At 38.2% G+C, this 17961-nt stretch overlaps 1 long non-coding RNA gene across 1 annotated transcript; it reads right to left on the reverse strand.

Annotated features, from left to right (window-relative positions):
- Window positions 1-459: 459 nt before the first annotated feature.
- On the reverse strand, window positions 460-4856 carry LOC140224966 (uncharacterized). Its single transcript, XR_011900182.1, has 2 exons — window positions 4284-4856; window positions 460-1750 (listed from the first exon to the last, which is right to left on the reverse strand). It is a non-coding gene; the product is annotated as an uncharacterized lncRNA (long non-coding RNA).
- Between the last annotated feature and the right edge of the window lie 13105 nt (window positions 4857-17961).

The raw sequence follows: 17961 nt of genomic DNA on the forward strand, positions 1-17961 counted from the left end.
CGTTATATTCGCCAAAGGTTCATTCCATAAAAGTTTCGTAAAATTTTTTACGTTCAAACTAAGAGCAAATTTCGAACTTTTTATGGAAGAACCGTGTGAAAGTGTGAAAAACCGTTGGAAAAACGGTTGAATGAAACGGCGCGCAGAAATTGAAAAGCCGCAAAAAACGACAAAATCTGTCTATTTTTATATTTTTTCAATTCTTTCATTTTTTATTTAATTATAAATTGTCGTTTTTAAATTTAAACATTATCAAAAAGTTGGGAAAAATGTAATATTCTCTCCAAGATGTAGGGCCCACCACACTGGTCCAAAAATTGACGCTAATACATAACTTGCAATGTGCTAGGTAAGTAATATGAGCGTAGTTGTGAGGAATAACAGTATGAGATGTGGAGATTGTATAGGTTATGAGGACTTGAAAATTGGCTAATAAACATTTAATAGACAAAGAAAAACTTGTATAGCGGAAAAGAATATTTATTGATTCCTTTTTTCTATATAAAAGCTAATACCTCCGAAGTAATTGCAGAAACTATAAAACACATGGAAAAACCCCTATCTTATGAAGCTTCATTAGGTCAAAGTTTGAATGAACGAATTATTGCCCCCCCCCCCCACCGATCCACAAATAGCCGCGCGGGTGAGTTCAAGACTAGTGTAATGAGGAGAATTCAACAATTATTGGGAGTATTTCGACGGTGAAACTACCAAACCACGTATCTCGTTTGCGGTGTTTAAAAATCTACGCTCACATTTTATTTTTTTGAAGTAGACCAAATCAATATCATTCCGCGAAATTTTCACAGAATTTTCTCCGCACGAAGAGGGAAAATCACAGAAATTTTCAAGACTGGACGTTAAGTAGTTTTTCATTTAAAAAATAAAGTATGACAGGAAGTCTGCGACGTCGCAAACCGAGATACGTGGTTTGGTAGTTTCACCGTCGATTTGTAATTAGTTCTCACCCGAAAACCGATTTCATTAATTCTAGACTCCCTCCTTTGCATTTTGAACGGGGGAAAAAACGAAAATGAACCCACGAATACAGTCATTCCACACAAAATAACTCTTGATGTAGACGGAAAAGTTGATCGTGTAAAAGTTTTTCGTACATGTATTGTGCTGAAAGCAAGTATAATTGTTGAAACTATCATTGGATATGTATTCTATTTGACTGATTGAAATCGGCTCTAATTTTAACTTGACAATTTAATGTTATTCTTTAACTAAATATTTGTGAATATAATGCAGTTAGACAATTTTTTTTAAATTCAAGTCTGTCAGAAATTTTCTCAGCTGGCATGAATTTAAACCATTTGGATAGTCCCACGAAATCTTACACGGTTGATTAAGTGTGCGATCAGCACTGTTTGATAGACCAAATTCTCTTGGCGAATTTAGTAGGACATGTTGATAAATCCCTCCCGCACCTCTTAGCCATCGCATCATCGAACTTCAGTTTGTCTGGGGAGCTGCATTGAGTGTTGCTATAAAACATAAAGCACAGCTTTTCGCCATACATGTTGGCAGATGACGCTAATCCTCCCATCTCCATACCACCGTCTTTAGTCAGATCTCTACATTTTCCTTTTCCGGCCGAATTGACCTTGTAGCAGGGTGCAGCATAATCCAACAGGGGGCAAAGTTGTATACCAACTTCGTTCCAACAATACACCGGCATCAAAACGCACGAGACGAAGATGATAAGGCACAGACCCTGGGTCATTGCGTGCGTCTACAAAATCCTCTGAAAAGAGAGGGAGAAAAATAACAAGTGAGCAATGTGAATACAAATGGTATTGAAAGTCTTGACTTCAGACATATTTTCATTATACTTAAGAATTTTACTTAACGGATCGTATATCCGCAGCGCACATTGAACCGCTGGCTTGTCTGTGGCACGGATTATGTCGTGAAATGAAATGAAAGAAGCTAACGGACACAAACGAAAAGCAGATGTCTCATAAGAATGTTGCGCATAGGAGATATAGGAGACTGAACACATATTCGAAGGGTAAATTCGCTCGAAAATGACGTTGGACGCGTCAAAAAAGTATGAAATCTACTCCTCAGCGCGTGATCTGCATAAATTGTAACACGCTTTTTCAAATTTATGGCGTATGCGGACAGTTTTTCTTGCCGCCCGGCAGTCAGGTTTTCCCATTAGAGAGACCTAACCGAAATACATAGAAACGATTTCGTGAACCGTTATAAAATCCCGTTGCGTGAGATTTCAATTGATTGAAAGCTTTTGTTTTAGCAAAATGAAGAAAGAAAAAGCCAACAAATGCTTAGAAACGATTAAAATCATACGAAAGAAAAAGTTAATGAGATCGTTTGTTTATACTCAGGCTAGTTTTGTTTTTTACTCCTCCGCCTGTGCAAACCTGGTCGGCGGTGTCTGCGAAAAACTGCACGGAGACGCGGGAAACTTGAAAAAGCGTGTCACAAACTACGCAGATTGCGTGGAAAGGAATAAATTTCAGACCTTTTTGTCTCGTTCTGCCGTGCTAAGGAAAAACGCCATATGAACCCTCAGGCGTTGCCAAACATCCTTCGATAAAACACGAAAATCCTGGTAAACATATTAATATTTTTCTTCCCATTTTTCATATAATTTTTTCGCAATTTAACCTGAAGTTCCTGAAAATTTCAAGGAAAAATATTCATAACTTGCCTCAAAATTGAACATTTTATAGAAGGAAATCTGGCAACTCTCGAATGTTCATACGGCGTTTTTCCTTAGCACGGCAGTGTTCAATGTGATTTTCGTGCAATTTTACCTGGTAATAGTGCAGTTATTTGGCTGTATCTCTAGCGTGTGACAGACTCACTAGAGATGTAAAATTTCTTCCAATTGATAAAATCAATTTTAAAAAATCCTGCAATTCGGTGAAAATTATTTTAGGAAGTCTCTGGATGTCGCGAAGGCCCAGATATAGTAGAAATATACTTTTAAAATTTAAAATGTAAAATATAAAAAAAATATTGACAGTCAAATGATTGCAAGTCAAACCTCGTCATTTGTATGCTAATTTTCTGTTACTTGAAGAAGCAAATTGTAGACTCAATTGCTAAAACAATCTATGAAATTTTATATTTAAAAAAAAAAAAAAATAATTAGGTGAGAGGCTAGGTATCCTCGGGTAAAAATGTGAAAATACCTCTCACTACGGATCAATATTTTAACAATTTAAAGATATCAACGGGATCCTCAAACTGAGATTTTGGAATGCTACCCTGATTCCACTCGCCCTTTTAAATCCCGCAAAGCCCCCTGCGGGCCGATTATTGAAACTGATAGACAAAGCGATAGACAAAGAAGACACAGGGAGTATAGAGCGATCCTATTGCTTGACATGATTGATTCTTATAGACTAAGGAAGAAAATGATGGACTAACTGTCAGGTTTCTCGTGGGTTGCCGTTAGTTAGTCCATTACCTACCGCCTATGTCCATTGCCACCACCCGCTTCCACCAATAGGATCCCTCCAAATCCCTTTTGTCGTCTTTGTCTATAGCTTTGTCTGTCAGTTTCAATAATCGGCCCGCAGGTGACCCTTTTTATTGCATTTCTACACCAAGTATATTTCCCGTGTTTATTTTTTGACCAAATTCAACCAAGATTTGACTCAGCCTACTTAAATGTGAATGAATTTTTGAGGAAATTTTTTTAAAGTTTTCGGACCAAATTTTGACTTTCAAAACCAAGTTTTCCAATTTTCATTTTTTACAATCAATATTAAAATACAAGGGCCGGACTTTTCTTCGGAAAATTTATATCCAAGTATAAATAAAGGAAGACAAAATTCAAGTCGATCGTTTAGCGCATCATCAAATATGCTGCATTTCTGGCATCAAAAAAGCCCGAATTTCAGTTTTAACGCCTGACTGACCGGCATGCACTCAACCATTACCAACTTAGCTCAAACTGTATAGAAGTACTCGATTTAATACCTTAGGGATGTAAATGGAAAACGGGATATTTCTTCTGTGATTTTTTCAACTGTGATTTTCAAGAAAGCTCATTTTTGTGAAACCTCATACTGAAGTGACACTGCACCAACTTTTCACGTAAAATTTGAAATTTGTAACATTGAAATTGTGCTCCAATGAATCGTTGAAAGTTGTAAAAAGAATTATAACTGACACGGGAGGTAAACTTAAGAAAAGAAAAATCATAGAATTTTGATAAAGGGGCTTACGTCGAAAAAGTATACATAGAATTTGTATGCGCGGTCTGTAACTATATGCAAGCAAAACATTTACATAATAATTACCTTCTTTTCAATGTTACAAGAATTCCTTTGAAATCTTCAGGACGCAGGATCGGTACGGAGTATACTTGTAATGGGACTCGATAACTCCTGTGGGAATGTAATATTCGAGACTAAGTTCCTGGTTCCGAGGAGTGCACTATATATGAAGTTGTTTGCTCAGATTCAGCGCGTTACTCATCCAAATGTGCGTTATTATCAAAGCATGAGGAAACTGTCAGACAAAGTCACTTTGAGTCTATTGGTACATATGGGGTGATTTAAAAGTCCGTAATCGCTCCCTGCTAACTTTCTTTGAAGTGCACTCAGAAACAGTAAACTGTGGCATTATTCTTACAAGTAAATCCAAGAGCAAACCCCCTTTAGAAGAAATTCTGCGGCCCGCCGTCAAACACCCGTGCAAACCTGGAGAAGCCGTCCGTAAATTACGTCACCTAACTGGTGGGACGGGGGATTTGGAGGTGAGTGAATTGTATAGGTGACAAAGAGGACGGATCCTGATTTAGTATTATGAGGAGGGAGGGGGTGCCCTAAAATGAAGCAATTTTTGAGGGTGGCTGGAGGTTAGCCTGACGTGTAGGTGACGAGGGGGGGGGAGGGGTAAAAAAATCAGGAAAATTGGAGGACGTAATGGATGAACTAACTTTTGTAACTCAACACTTTCACATGGTCTACCCCGTACTTAAGTATATATTGATAATAACTAAAATAAATAAAAGTTTTGGCACAAACCGTAAGCCTCTAACCATAACCTTATAAAATGGCTGCCGATAGCAGTTTTGAAAATTTCAAATTTATCAGGCCTCCATTTTGAATTGGAGCTGGATAAGAACCTCTAGTTTGTATTAATTTTTTTTTTTTTTTTTTTTTTTTTTTTTTTTTTTTTTTTAATCCATTAGTGTGCAACTTGATAATGGTTTGGAACAAAAGTAATGAGAAAGTGAGGACATATGGGAAGGGGCACCCAATATTTTTAATACCTCACCGAATGTTGACAGTAAGTATGTGAGGGAACTTTTCAGAGGAAAACCGGAAGTCCTATCACCAATTCAAAATGGTGACCTGATAGAGTTTACGTTTTAGAAACTTCGAGCGGACGCAATTTATAAATGTGATTGATAGTGAACTGCAATATTTACCAAAATTGTTCACTTTTTATATTTTTTCAAATGTGTACGGAATGTTGACAGTAAGTATGTGAGGGAACTTTTCAGAGGAAAACCGGAAGTCAGTATCTATCACCGATTCAAAATGGTGACCTGATAGCGTTTACGTTTTAGAAACTTCGAGCGGACGCAATTTATAAATGTGATTGATAGTGAACTGCAATATTTACCAAAATTGTTCACTTTTTATATTTTTTCAAATGTGTACACGACGAGGGGGTTATTATTTGAACCTTTTGAATTGGTCCACGCAGGATCTCAGAGGTGATGCTGCAGTATTCTTAGAATTTCCAAAAGTAGGTATTTCCCATCCGAGAATATCCCCAAAGTTTCGTTTTTTTAGCGTTTAGGTGAGGGGAGTACGGACGTATGGCTCATCCTGTATCTGCATTTGACGAATGAACTTCACTGCCATGGAATAAACCCGGGAGTAGTGTGCGAAAGTCTACTTACCTTCTTTCAATAAATTGTCCGTCAAATAAGTTTTACGCACGCTTGGGGCATCTGTACAAACGCCTGTAGTATTCCTACTGACACGTGATAAAAATTGATCAAGTTACGTCTGTTCTAAAAATCTTTGAATCAATAAAGACACATGTTTAGGCTCCATGTATGTCTTCGGAAAAATGTAGCACTCCTGCATCGTACATCGACTCCTTGTTTATTCAGGCGTGTAAGTGCGATTGCCGCCGGAGGCCGGAGTAAAACAGTATCGGTTGAAAACCAACAGAAAAAAAAAATGTTGAAGAAGTAAACAAAAGTTTTGATGCTGAGAAATAAGTTGACCATGTAGGACGTATTAAGTTTTTTTTTTTTTTAAACCCACGTTGGCTAAAAACTCCAATGTATACTGTTTTTTTTTTCATTATAAGTTCCCAGACAATATTATCGCTGGTAATTTGGGACGATTGTGTTAATTTTTCAACGGCTGCACTGCAACAAAAAGTATGGTAACATCACTGCTTGATGGGTCTGCTTGATGTTTTGCACTGTGATAAGCTGAAATTTGGTAAAATTGAGAAATTAAACGTTAACGCCCTCTGGTGGATTCAGTTTGAACCAGGAAAAGTTTTAGAAAGGTCCTAGAAATGTTTCTATGTTAATCAATGAAACATTTCTAAAACGTGTCAAAACATTTTTAAGTGACGTATAAATTCAAACAAAATATTCAAAAAGGTTTTAGAGACATTTTGAAAATGTTTTGAAAAGGATTTGTTGAAACATTTTCAAAATGTGTTCCAAATATTTCAACTAAAACCACCCATTTCAGATGACATTTATAATTTGTTTTGGAAACGTTTTAACAAAGATTAATGAGATGAAGAATAAATGTTTGGAAAATAATTTTGACTCAGTTCAACGTAACAAAGATCAAACTAGGTCAAAATGTTTTAAATTTGTTTCAAAAATGTTTCAGATGAAATGGTATTTTTCTAAATTCATACGAAATATTTCTGATATGTTTTAGAAATATTTCTGAAAAATCGCGTAAATTTTTTTAAAATTTGTTTTCAAAACAATTCAAAATTTTGGTAATCACGCATCAAAAAACTGAAAGTAAAACATTTCAAATTTATTTCCAATATATTTTTTAGGTACAAAATTTGGACGTAGGTTTCGGAATAATGTTTCCAAGATAGTTCTGAAACATTTCTATTTTGTTTCATTTTTTACAGCCGCAATTTATTTCAAATTTCTTTCCAATATATTTTGATTTTAATTTTGTTAATTTTAAAAAAAACGTTTTTAAAACTGTTCAAATTTGTATCAATGAAACCTCTGCAAAGCTTCGTGTCAATTATATATTTCAAAAATATTTCTGAAACGTTTCAGTGAGATGACACAAGTTAGACACCTATGAGATGTTTCTAAAATATTAGTGAAACGGGTTGTGCTACTAGGGTGAGGACTTAAAAAGTGGCTAATAAACATTTAATAGACAAAGAAAAACTTGTATAGCGGAAAAAAATATTTATTGGTCCCTTATTTCTATATAAAAGCTAATACCTCCGAAGTAATTGCAGAAACTATAAAACACATGGAAAAACCCCTCTCATGAAACTTCATTAGGTCAATGTTGGAGGGAACGAATTATTGCCCCCCCACCGATCCACAAATAGCCGCGCGGATGAGTTCAAGACTAGTGTAATGAGGAGAATTCAACAATTATTGGGAGTATTTGTAATTAGTTCTCACCCGAAAACCGATTTCTTTAATTCTAGACTCCCTCCTTTGCATTTTGAACGGGGGAAAAAACGAAAATGAACACACGAATACAGTCATTCCACACAAAATAACTCTTGATGTAGACGGAAAAGTTGATCGTGTAAAAGTTTTTCGTACATGTATTGTGCTGAAAGCAAGTATAACTGTTAAAACTATCATTGGATATGTATTCTATTTGACTGATTGAAATCGGCTATAATTTTAACTTGACAGTTTAATGTTATTCTTTAACTAAATATTTGTGAATATAATGCAGTTAGACAATTTTTTTTAAATTCAAGTCTGTCAGAAATTTTCTCAGCTGGCATGAATTTAAACCATTTGGATAGTCCCACGAAATCTTACACGGTTGATTAAGTGTGCGATCAGCACTGTTTGATAGACCAAATTCTCTTGGCGAATTTAGTAGGACATGTTGATAAATCCCTCCCGCACCTCTTAGCCATCGCATCATCGAACTTCAGTTTGTCTGGGGAGCTGCATTGAGTGTTGCTATAAAACATAAAGCACAGCTTTTCGCCATACATGTTGGCAGATGACGCTAATCCTCCCATCTCCATACCACCGTCTTTAGTCAGATCTCTACATTTTCCTTTTCCGGCCGAATTGACCTTGTAGCAGGGTGCAGCATAATCCAACAGGGGGCAAAGTTGTATACCAACTTCGTTCCAACAAAACACCGGCATTAAAACGCACGAGACGAAGATGGTAAGGCACAGACCTTGGGTCATTGCGTAAATCCACAAAATCCTCTGGAAAGAGAGAGAGAGAGAGAAATAGCAAGTGAGCAATGTGAATACAAATGGTATTGAAAGTCTTGACTTCAGACATATTTTCATTATACTTAAGAATTTTACTTAACGGATCGTATATCCGCAGCGCACATTGAACCGCTGGCTTGTCTGTGGCACGGATTATGTTGTGAAATGAAATGAAAGAAGCTAAAGGACACAAAAGAACAGCAGGTGTCTCATAAGAATGTTGCGCAAAGGAGATCCAGGAGACTGAATACATATTCGAAGGGTAAATTCGCTCGAAAATGACGTTAGACGCGTCAAAAAAGTATGAAATCTACTGCTCAGCGCGTAATCTGCGTAAATTGTAACACGCATTTTCAAATTTATGGCGTATGCGGACAGTTTTTCTTGCCGCCCGGCAGTCAGGGTTTCCCATTAGAGAGATCTAACTGAAATACAAACGATCTCGTGAACCGTTATAAATCCCTTTGCGTGGGATTCCAATTGATTGAAAGCTTTTGTTTTAGCAAAATAAAGAAAATTAAAGGAAACAAATGTTTAAAAACGATTAAAATCATACGAAAGAAAAAGCTAATGAGATCGTTTGTTTACTCAGGCAAGTTTTGTTTTTTACTCCTCCGCCTGTGCAACCCTTGTCGGCGGACTGCGAAAAACTGCCATGAGATGCGAGAAAGTTGAGAAAGCGTGTTAAAACCTACGCAGATTGCGCGCAAAGGAATGGATTTCAGACCTCAGACGTGTTCAATTTGATTTTCGTGCGATTTACCGGTATAGTGTATTCATTTGGCTGAAAAAAGGTAATTTTATCTAAATTATTTTAGGTCAACGTGATTGCGTTAGTGAATGTAGCATCAAGTGGGTGTCCTTAACCTTAACCGCGACCCTTCCTTCCGTTGAGATGGCAGTCAAAATCGCTGATAGGGGTTCAATATCTGTTGCTACTTCCAAATAAACCATGCGAGGTATAGATTCCTGTGTTCAAATAATTTATATGACAAAATCCACAATTCGTCACCTTCCAGGCAAAGTATCACAAGCGCCATGCGACGTTTCAAAATTTCCGCCGACATCTTATTTTTTTACAAAGAAATTGTTCGACGAAGCTGTCCGAAAATATCACTGAATTTTCTTTGTGCTGCCGAAAAAATTTAGTGAAATTTCCAAACAGATTCAACCAACAATTTCTCAGTAAAGAAATAAAATGGCGGCTGAAATTTTTAAACGTCGCATGGCGCTTGTGATACTTTGCCTGGAAGGTGACGAATTGTGCTCCAATATTACATGAAAGTTCATGAGGAGGCTAGAATTCAAAAGGGTGAGAAGCCTTTAAGTGTCGAAAAGTATTTGAACTTGTTTTTAGCGTTAAGTGAGGTGTCAGTTATTAGATTCTTTGATTGTAGGATCCAAAAATGGAGATGTTGCATGTGTGAGGGATTTGCGATTTGACTGTTGATTCTTATGCAAAAGTTCGCAAGAAACACGATGGTGCCACTGGTTTTCTCTGAAATTATCTCCCAAGCTCAAAAAAAGCTCTCAAGTTGAGGCCGAAATGGAGGGGATATCCCACGCTATCCTGAGAGTCCACCTCTACATCAAGACAAACTCTCCATGCAAAGATAGGAAGCAAATACATTGACAGGGCTGCTACATTTTTTGGAGACTCTAAAACTGGAAACATATTCCGGTCGCAGAGGAAAACCTATCCCTAAAAACATCGGTTAAAATAGCTTTTACAGCTTTACCTCCACAAAGAAAAAAAAAAATAGGATAATCGTCTCGACCAGCGGCTGGTTAAAAATGCGCCAGCTATCATGTGGTAGCTATCGTAACTGCTAGTGGTAGACGTTGGTTGTGACGCTTTTCCTATTTTTTTTCCAGTGAAAATATCTTGATGTACATCAAAGTTACTAAGATACAAATAAAATAATAATGAGATAGTGTCCACAGAAAATACATAAATTATCTCTAGGCTGATTGAAACACTCAGGAAAAGGAAATTTTTCCAGGTTTTTTCAAGAGAAGAGGGGGCAAGGGAGTGACATCGGTTTTTCACTACACTTAAGACTGTAAAAAAAGAAGCACCTCTATCAGTAGCCCTCGTTAAGAAAAACGTAAAAAGAACTAAAATTTACATGGGAATTAGATTGAAGGGAAAAAGTTCGTTGGTAAAATTTCGGACCGGTAAAATCACCCTCAAAAAATGTTCGTGACACTGATCTATGTATACACGTTCTGTAAAATATCTTAATGGTAGTGCATGTAAAAGCAAAACCTTTACTTTAGGTACCTTTGCATGTAATAAAGACATGTTCATATATTAAAAAAGAAAGTTTAGACATTTTAAAAGAATACCTTTGATATATTAGAATCGGAGCGAAATAAATTTCTTAAGATGAGAGCGATTAATTGATGACTCCAATGATAATATACATTTGAGACTAAGGTCTGAAATACAGAGGATGTGTTATATATAGAGTAATTTACTCAGAACAATCCTATTATTCATCCACTGTGCGTTATTTTGATACCACACCATGAGGAAAAACCCTCACACAAGGACACTTCAGAGTCTATTGGTATCTCCACAGGGTGATTCAACAGTCCATACTCTCCTTTCCCTGTTAATTATTTTGGCGTAATTTTTACAATTTAATTAAAAGGGCCACTTCAGGAAAAAATTCTAGGGTCCACCCTTGGGTACCCAGGTTGACTCAAACCCAAAAATGTCCACATCGTCCACTCCCCTTTGCAATAGTCAATTAAGAAAACCATTAAAAAATAAAAATTTTGGAGCCAACCGCAATATTTTAACTATCGTAGTTTTAAAATGGCTACGAGTCAAAGTTTCGGAAAATTCAAATTAATCAGACCACCATTTCTAATTTACGATGAATATGGACTTCTAATTTGGGTTAAAACAATTATATTTTTACTCTCTCTCCAATAATGTATCATCTGACAAGGGTTGAGATCAAACAAAAGTCAGGTCAGGTGGACGTGTTGGGGAGCTATCAAACTTTTTTGACACTTCATTGAATGTTACAGAATTTGAATTGAAATAAAAGAAACGATCTTTCGATGTAAAACTAGGAATCCTCATCTATCACTGATTCAAAATGGTGCCTGATTTTGACTCTTACGAAACTTTATCTCGTTGTAGTTTTAAAACAAGATAGTATTTTGCAATCTGTAGCTTTTTTTGTACTTATGTGCTAAAAAAGGGGGTTTTCCATTTGGAAATTATGACTAAGGCTCCACCAAGGTACTCATGCAGGCCTCCAAATTATCGAGCTGTCCAAAAATAGATCTCCCTCATCTAAAAATAGCCGATAGGAGTTCCATGTTTTTAAGTGCACCCCTTGAAAGGTTGACGCGGGAGGAGGCACAGTCTTTTTGAACACTCTATATAATCTAGTACTTCATTGAACCACCCGGTATTTGACGAATTGACTTAACAAACATGGAAAAAACCCGATAGAGATATACACAAGTCTGTCTACCTACTCACCTCAACTTTTCCGTCAAATAAGTTTTGCGCTCACTTGTAACATCTGTACAAACGCACGTAGCATACCTACTGATACGCGATGAAAATTGATTAAATTACGTGTGTTTTCAAAACCAATGAATCAATAAGGAAGCAATTTTACGCTCTGTGATTTGTGTCCTCGGAAAAGCTCAGTATTCCTGTAGCCCGCTGTTTTTGGTTTGTCGCTTAAAACTACCCACACAGATACACCCTAGAAGGGGAAAGAGGGGGCAGGCTCGGACTGGCCATAAGGCCAATCTGCCATTGGCAGATACGCCGAAAATGCGCCCCTCTGACAGTAGCAAAATAAGAAGAGAACAAAAATTACGACCAAGAATATATGCGGAAAATTTGTTAAATAAACGGAAGAAGAGAGAGTTAGGAGTAAAGAAAGGGGCTTTTTACGCATGACAGTCATAATAGAGGTCCAAGAACTATTTTCTGAAGCGTAAACACTTTTCTGCATGTGAAATTTTCACCTTTTCGTTGACATACATGCGCTTCATCATCCCCCTCTTTCATTCGCTATGTATAACTCCCTTGGAAGCGATGGTCGTTTACGATGGCGCAGAGATACAACTATTCGTACTTGATGGACGTCCGTGCTGCATCTGAAAAGTTGAAGGCGCGATGACGCGAAGCGTGAGCTCTTGATGCTCTGCTACATGCTGTCACTGAGGTGTCGCTCAGATTCGGGAGAAAAGTTAAAAAAGAGGCCCGAACACATCTCACCTACCTTCGGCTGTGTTGATACTCGCCCTTTCTTCTTTTTTCAGGTTCTTGTGTGATTTTTTTGGGATAGATCTGCAGACCCAAGTCTTAAGCTCATGTAAACCGCAGCACTGGATCGGTTCTTTTGGAAATAATGGTGCTTGGATGCATTTAGTGGCTTTAATTTTTCATGTTTTTTTTTAAATTTTAGAAGTCTGTCGGTTACCTCAGTACGTTCAATTTTGCAATTTTTACTCTATACAATTAATAAACTTTGAATCTGAAAATAGCGTAAACTTGTGCTGCTTTGCCAAAATTTTCTGAACCCCTCTCCACGGGGGGATATGCCCTTCACATTACGCCCCTTTCCCAGCCATGGGTCTACGCCCTTAGATGCGAGCCAGTCCGGGGGGGGGGGGGGGGGGTTAGTACGAATAATCTAGGAGCGGTGCATGAAGACTATGGAGAGTTTTTCAGACTACCTGTCAACTCTTTGTACCTCAGAAATGGCTTCCATTTTTTTTTTTGAACCGACGAGTGAACCTGCGGAAACAGATTCCATCAGGCCTCAATTCTTGATAGTTTGAATTCTGGAGCATGGGCTCCTCAAGTCCTCGACCTGATGTTCTTTCACGGTTGCAAAATCCTCAAAGGATTCAAAACCTCATATAACTTAAAAATAAGTTAAATAATTATCCTTCTCCCTCATAGTATTGGGTTGCTTTTTTTAAACTGCAAGACCTTCTTTTGTATACCATATGTGCCCAAAAATTGTCAGAACGAAAAACGTGGAAAACGAAGATATTTTTGGCGGTTTTGAAGCTTTACATGAATTGCAGGTTGCACGACGGAGACCAAAGGAAGTTGTGAGAGGACGGAATCGATGGATATGTCCACTTCTGCCGCAGTGGCGTGGCGTGCTTTGCGATATATCGATTGATCGGCCATTTAAACCCATGGAAAAGCATCGATAAACAGGGTGTTTGCAGCGAACACCTTAATAATCGATTATTTACCATAGCTTCAAATGGGAAAATATCGATAGATCGCCAACAGCACGCCACGCCACTGTTCTGCCGTGTTAAGTAAAAACGCCGTAAGAGCCATTATGCGTTGCCAAATTTCCTCCGACAAATCTTGAAATTTTCAGGAAAGTTTGTGAATATTTCTTCTCCGATTTTTCTGAGGATTTGGTTCGTAATTTGATCTAAAAAGTCTGAAAATGTCAAGGAAAAATATTCACAACTTGCCTAAGAAATTAATATCTGCAAGGAAAAAATTCTGCAACATTCGAATGCTTTCACGGCGATTTTACTCAACACGGTAGATTTGGCAAAGCAGGACGCGGGTATAGCAATGACGCTCGATCTGATTCGTCTCCGATCATGGATCGCGGGCGGTAAAGCAAATGAAATCTATAAAAAGCGACAAAAGAACGCGATAGAAGTGATGGGATATGAGAGCATGTCACCGGATCAGTGTCGAAGCGTGAATGATTGATTATCGATCTTTCCCCAATTGAAGCTACGGTAAAGAATCGATTATTCAGGTGTTCGTTGCAAACACCCTGTATATCGATCTTTTTCCATACGTTTAAATGTGAGAGCATTCGATATATCGCAAAGCACGCCGTGCCATGTCACCGGATGACGGGGTGTGGGGTTGAGGGTCAGTAATTATTGGTTCCGGTCGGCGTGAATTGCTTCCCCTGTGTTTCCACTCGGCTGTCACACCATTCCCGTGTTTACTTATCGTTAAAGCTTGACCCGTGATCGCCCTGCCCACCCCCTTTCACTTTTATGAATTATCAATAAGTATCGGTGAGATATAACCTTACTTCCTCAACACTCTGATCCAGGGGTTTCCAAAAAAGATCTGCTGTTTCATCATTGGAGGCGAAGTATATTGCCCGACGAGGAGATAAAAACTGCGAAAAGCGTAATACCTACTGCCGGCTGATCGTTGAAATTGGCAGACAAACTGATAGACATACCGATAGACAAAGAAGACATAAGGAATACGGCGCGATCCTATTGCTTAAAATGCGTGGTTCCTATAGACTAACAGGGAAAATGATGGAAACGACTAAAGCCATCGGGTTTCCCGTGGGTTATCGTTAATAATTAGTCTCTCACCTTCCTCCTTTGTCCATTGCAGCCACCCGCTTCCACCAGTAGGGTCCCTTTATCTCTGTTGTCCTCCTTATCTATACCTTTATCTATCAATTCCAACCATCAGCCCGCTGACGTTTATGATTTTGCTTCCTCTTCTTCCGCCTCTCTCTTCTTCTCTGTTTCCTTGCTCTGCTTTATTTTTGTGTTTTTCTTCTCGTACTTCTCCTTCCTATCATTTTTGTTCTTCCTCTGTTTTCTCTGCTTCCGCTCCTTTATCTTCTTTCCCTTTTTCTGCTCCTACATTTCTTCTCCCCCTCACCCTCTGCCTCCGTTTTTGCTTTCCCTATCTGTACCGTCTCATTCTGCTCCTCTACAAAGTAGACTTCGGAATAAGCTGGAAACAGGGGTCGCTCCTTATTGTAATACGTGGTCCATCCGATGACAGTTGCAAGTTTAAAAAATTAAAAAAGAGCTTAAAAAATTAGAAAAGCCGTGTTCGTGATGCATTGATAATGATCGAGAGTAAATTCTTTCGTAATAGAAAAATGTTTTATCATTAAATCAGTTAAACGATCTCAGCGTTAAAGACGTGGGCAGGGTCGTGGACACCAAAATGTTGCATTTTTTTAAATGTAATTGTGTGAATGCATCCATGAAGCTCTCCTGATAAAGAAATAATCTTAAAACATCGTTTAAATGAGTGATATGAAGAAACACGAATATGTTGAGCAGGGTCGGATTTAGGGGGTGGCCACATGGGCCACAATGTTGTAATTTTTTCAAATGCAGGTATCAAGAAAAAAATCTGATTCAGAAAAAAAATTAAAAATGAGAAAAGGCGTAAAAATCTCTCATTTCCTGAGAGTTAAAGTATAGTAATTTCTAATTTGTTCATCTTTCGGTGATACAAGAGACAGCGCCTTTCATTAGTCTAGTTGAGAGAGATACCAAACACGCAATTTGGCCTGGAGCGGCGCGGCGCAGAGAGCAATGATGACGAGAACTTGAGATGGAAAGGAGAAGTCCTATCGGCGCACCGGTCAGCATGAAACATATATTAGCGCCTACAAGACTCCATGAATACTTCACGCATTGCGTAAAACGTAGTTCAGTCAGCAGCGGTTGGCGTGAAACTCATAGTGCCTACAAGACTGCATGAATACTTCACGCATTGCGTCAAAAACAGTGCGGTCACTCGGTCAGCTCAGCAGCGGTCAGCGTGAAACGCATAGCGCCTACAAGACTGTAGGGATACTTCACGCATTGCGCCAAACACAGTGCGGTATTGGCGCGGTGGCGGAAATTAAAATCAGTAGAGCACATTCATGTTTATTCTTATTCATAATTTTTTCGTTCTTTTCTTATAAATGAAAGGCATCGTCCACACAGAGATAGATCTACGGAACTGAATTTTTGCGCAAAGTTCCGTAAACTTTTATTAGTGTTGACATAGCTTTCACAAAAAATGTGCCCAACGCGAGTAAACGCGTCTTATGTACCCCTCCTCCTCCGGCACGTTCACTTGATGGTTTGCACGGATGTTTCATAACAAATGAGAAGGGGCGGCAAAATACAGGCGGCTCATGGGCGGCAAGAAGGTAAATCCGGCCCTGTGTTGAGAACCCCTGCAACTGACAGGATAGTAGAGATTTGGAGAAATGTTTTCATTCTGATGGCGATATTTATCAGCAAATCGTTACGGTGTGGGTTAAGTGTTTTCTTGTATTGTAGTTCACGACCGCTTTGCAGGCTTTTAATGAGCTGCGCCACTTCCATCTCTCTCTCACTTCAATACCACCACTGTATGTCATCTTTCGATTGGTTGTATGGATTTTCCAGCATACTAGAGTTTTTTCTCGTCACGATGTCATTGTTGCCCATCATGAATGTTATATATAGCATTCATGGTTGCGGTAGATAATTTGCTCTTCGCAATGCAGAAAAAAATTACTTGAACTTGTCGTCAAGAAAATTGTCTTTTGAACCAGAATAAAATCGCTTGAGACAAGTCGATGTAAATTTCGCTTGATGTAAGTTCTCTGTTTGACTCTCCTGGCAGAAATAAGAAAGTTTCTGTTGACTCAAATTAGTTTATTTAACCCTCAGATGACTCTGATGTGGGTTAAATTGACCCGAAGTTTATTATTTTCTGACGACCACATGCAGCCAGTGCGCTGCACATAAACACTTGAGCTTCACAATATGCTCTGCAAAAATTCGGGGAAAAATTATTTTATTGGTGTTGATTGAAAACAGTAAAAATTTTAGGAAATTTTAAATGATTTTTGACGAGCACCCCTAGGTACTCTTAATAATGTGATGATGCTTTTGAGCCCCTAAAAAAGAGTGGAATACGTTAAAACCAATGTTATTTAAATACGGGTCATGTTGACCCATGTTCAGTGTTCGTGTAGGAAAAGTGAGTCATAGTCATCTAAGGGTTAACCTAGCGCATGCAGGAGTGAAATGCGATCGCGTTAGTAATACTACATTTCCTCTCTGCAAAAGCTGTCTGTTCATCATGCAATGATTTTATTTTCGGCCATAAAACTGTCTTAGGAGACGTTTTAGTATTATGCAACACACTTTCCAATTTTTTGGTATCCCGTGTCTATAAAGCGGTCGTGAAATAATATGGTTGCATCGATTTTATGGACGCAGCTTGAATTGAACATATTTTTCTCCACTTTTCCCTGTTTTGCAGGTGCTTCAATCTGCACAGATGCCTCTGCAAGGTGTTGACACACATGCAGCAACAATACTTAGCATGTAACTTTTAGTTACCAATTTGTCAATTTTTTCTAGTTTCAAGCGATGCTTTTCCAACAGTCGTTAGTTTCTTAAAAGTGAAGGATACAATATCAGCAATACACCAGCAAGTTTAGGGCCGGATTTAGCCCCAGCAAGTTTAGGGCCGAATGCGGGCATGTAGGGGGCGGCAAATTTTGCAATTTTTTAAAATATAGGTATAAAAAAAAATCGGATTCAGGAAACGAGAAAAGGCGACAAAATCTCTCATCATTTGAAAGTATAGTAATTTCTAATTTTGCCGTCTTTTGGTGATACAAGAGACAGCACCTTTAATTAGTCGAGCTAAGAGAGAAACCAAACACGCAATTTGCCCTGGAGCGGCGCAGCGCAGAGAGCAATGATGACGAGGACTTGAGATGAAAAGGA

Source organism: Bemisia tabaci, chromosome 7 (genome assembly GCF_918797505.1).
Source record: "Bemisia tabaci chromosome 7, PGI_BMITA_v3".
NCBI classification, from domain to species: Eukaryota; Metazoa; Arthropoda; class Insecta; order Hemiptera; family Aleyrodidae; genus Bemisia; species Bemisia tabaci.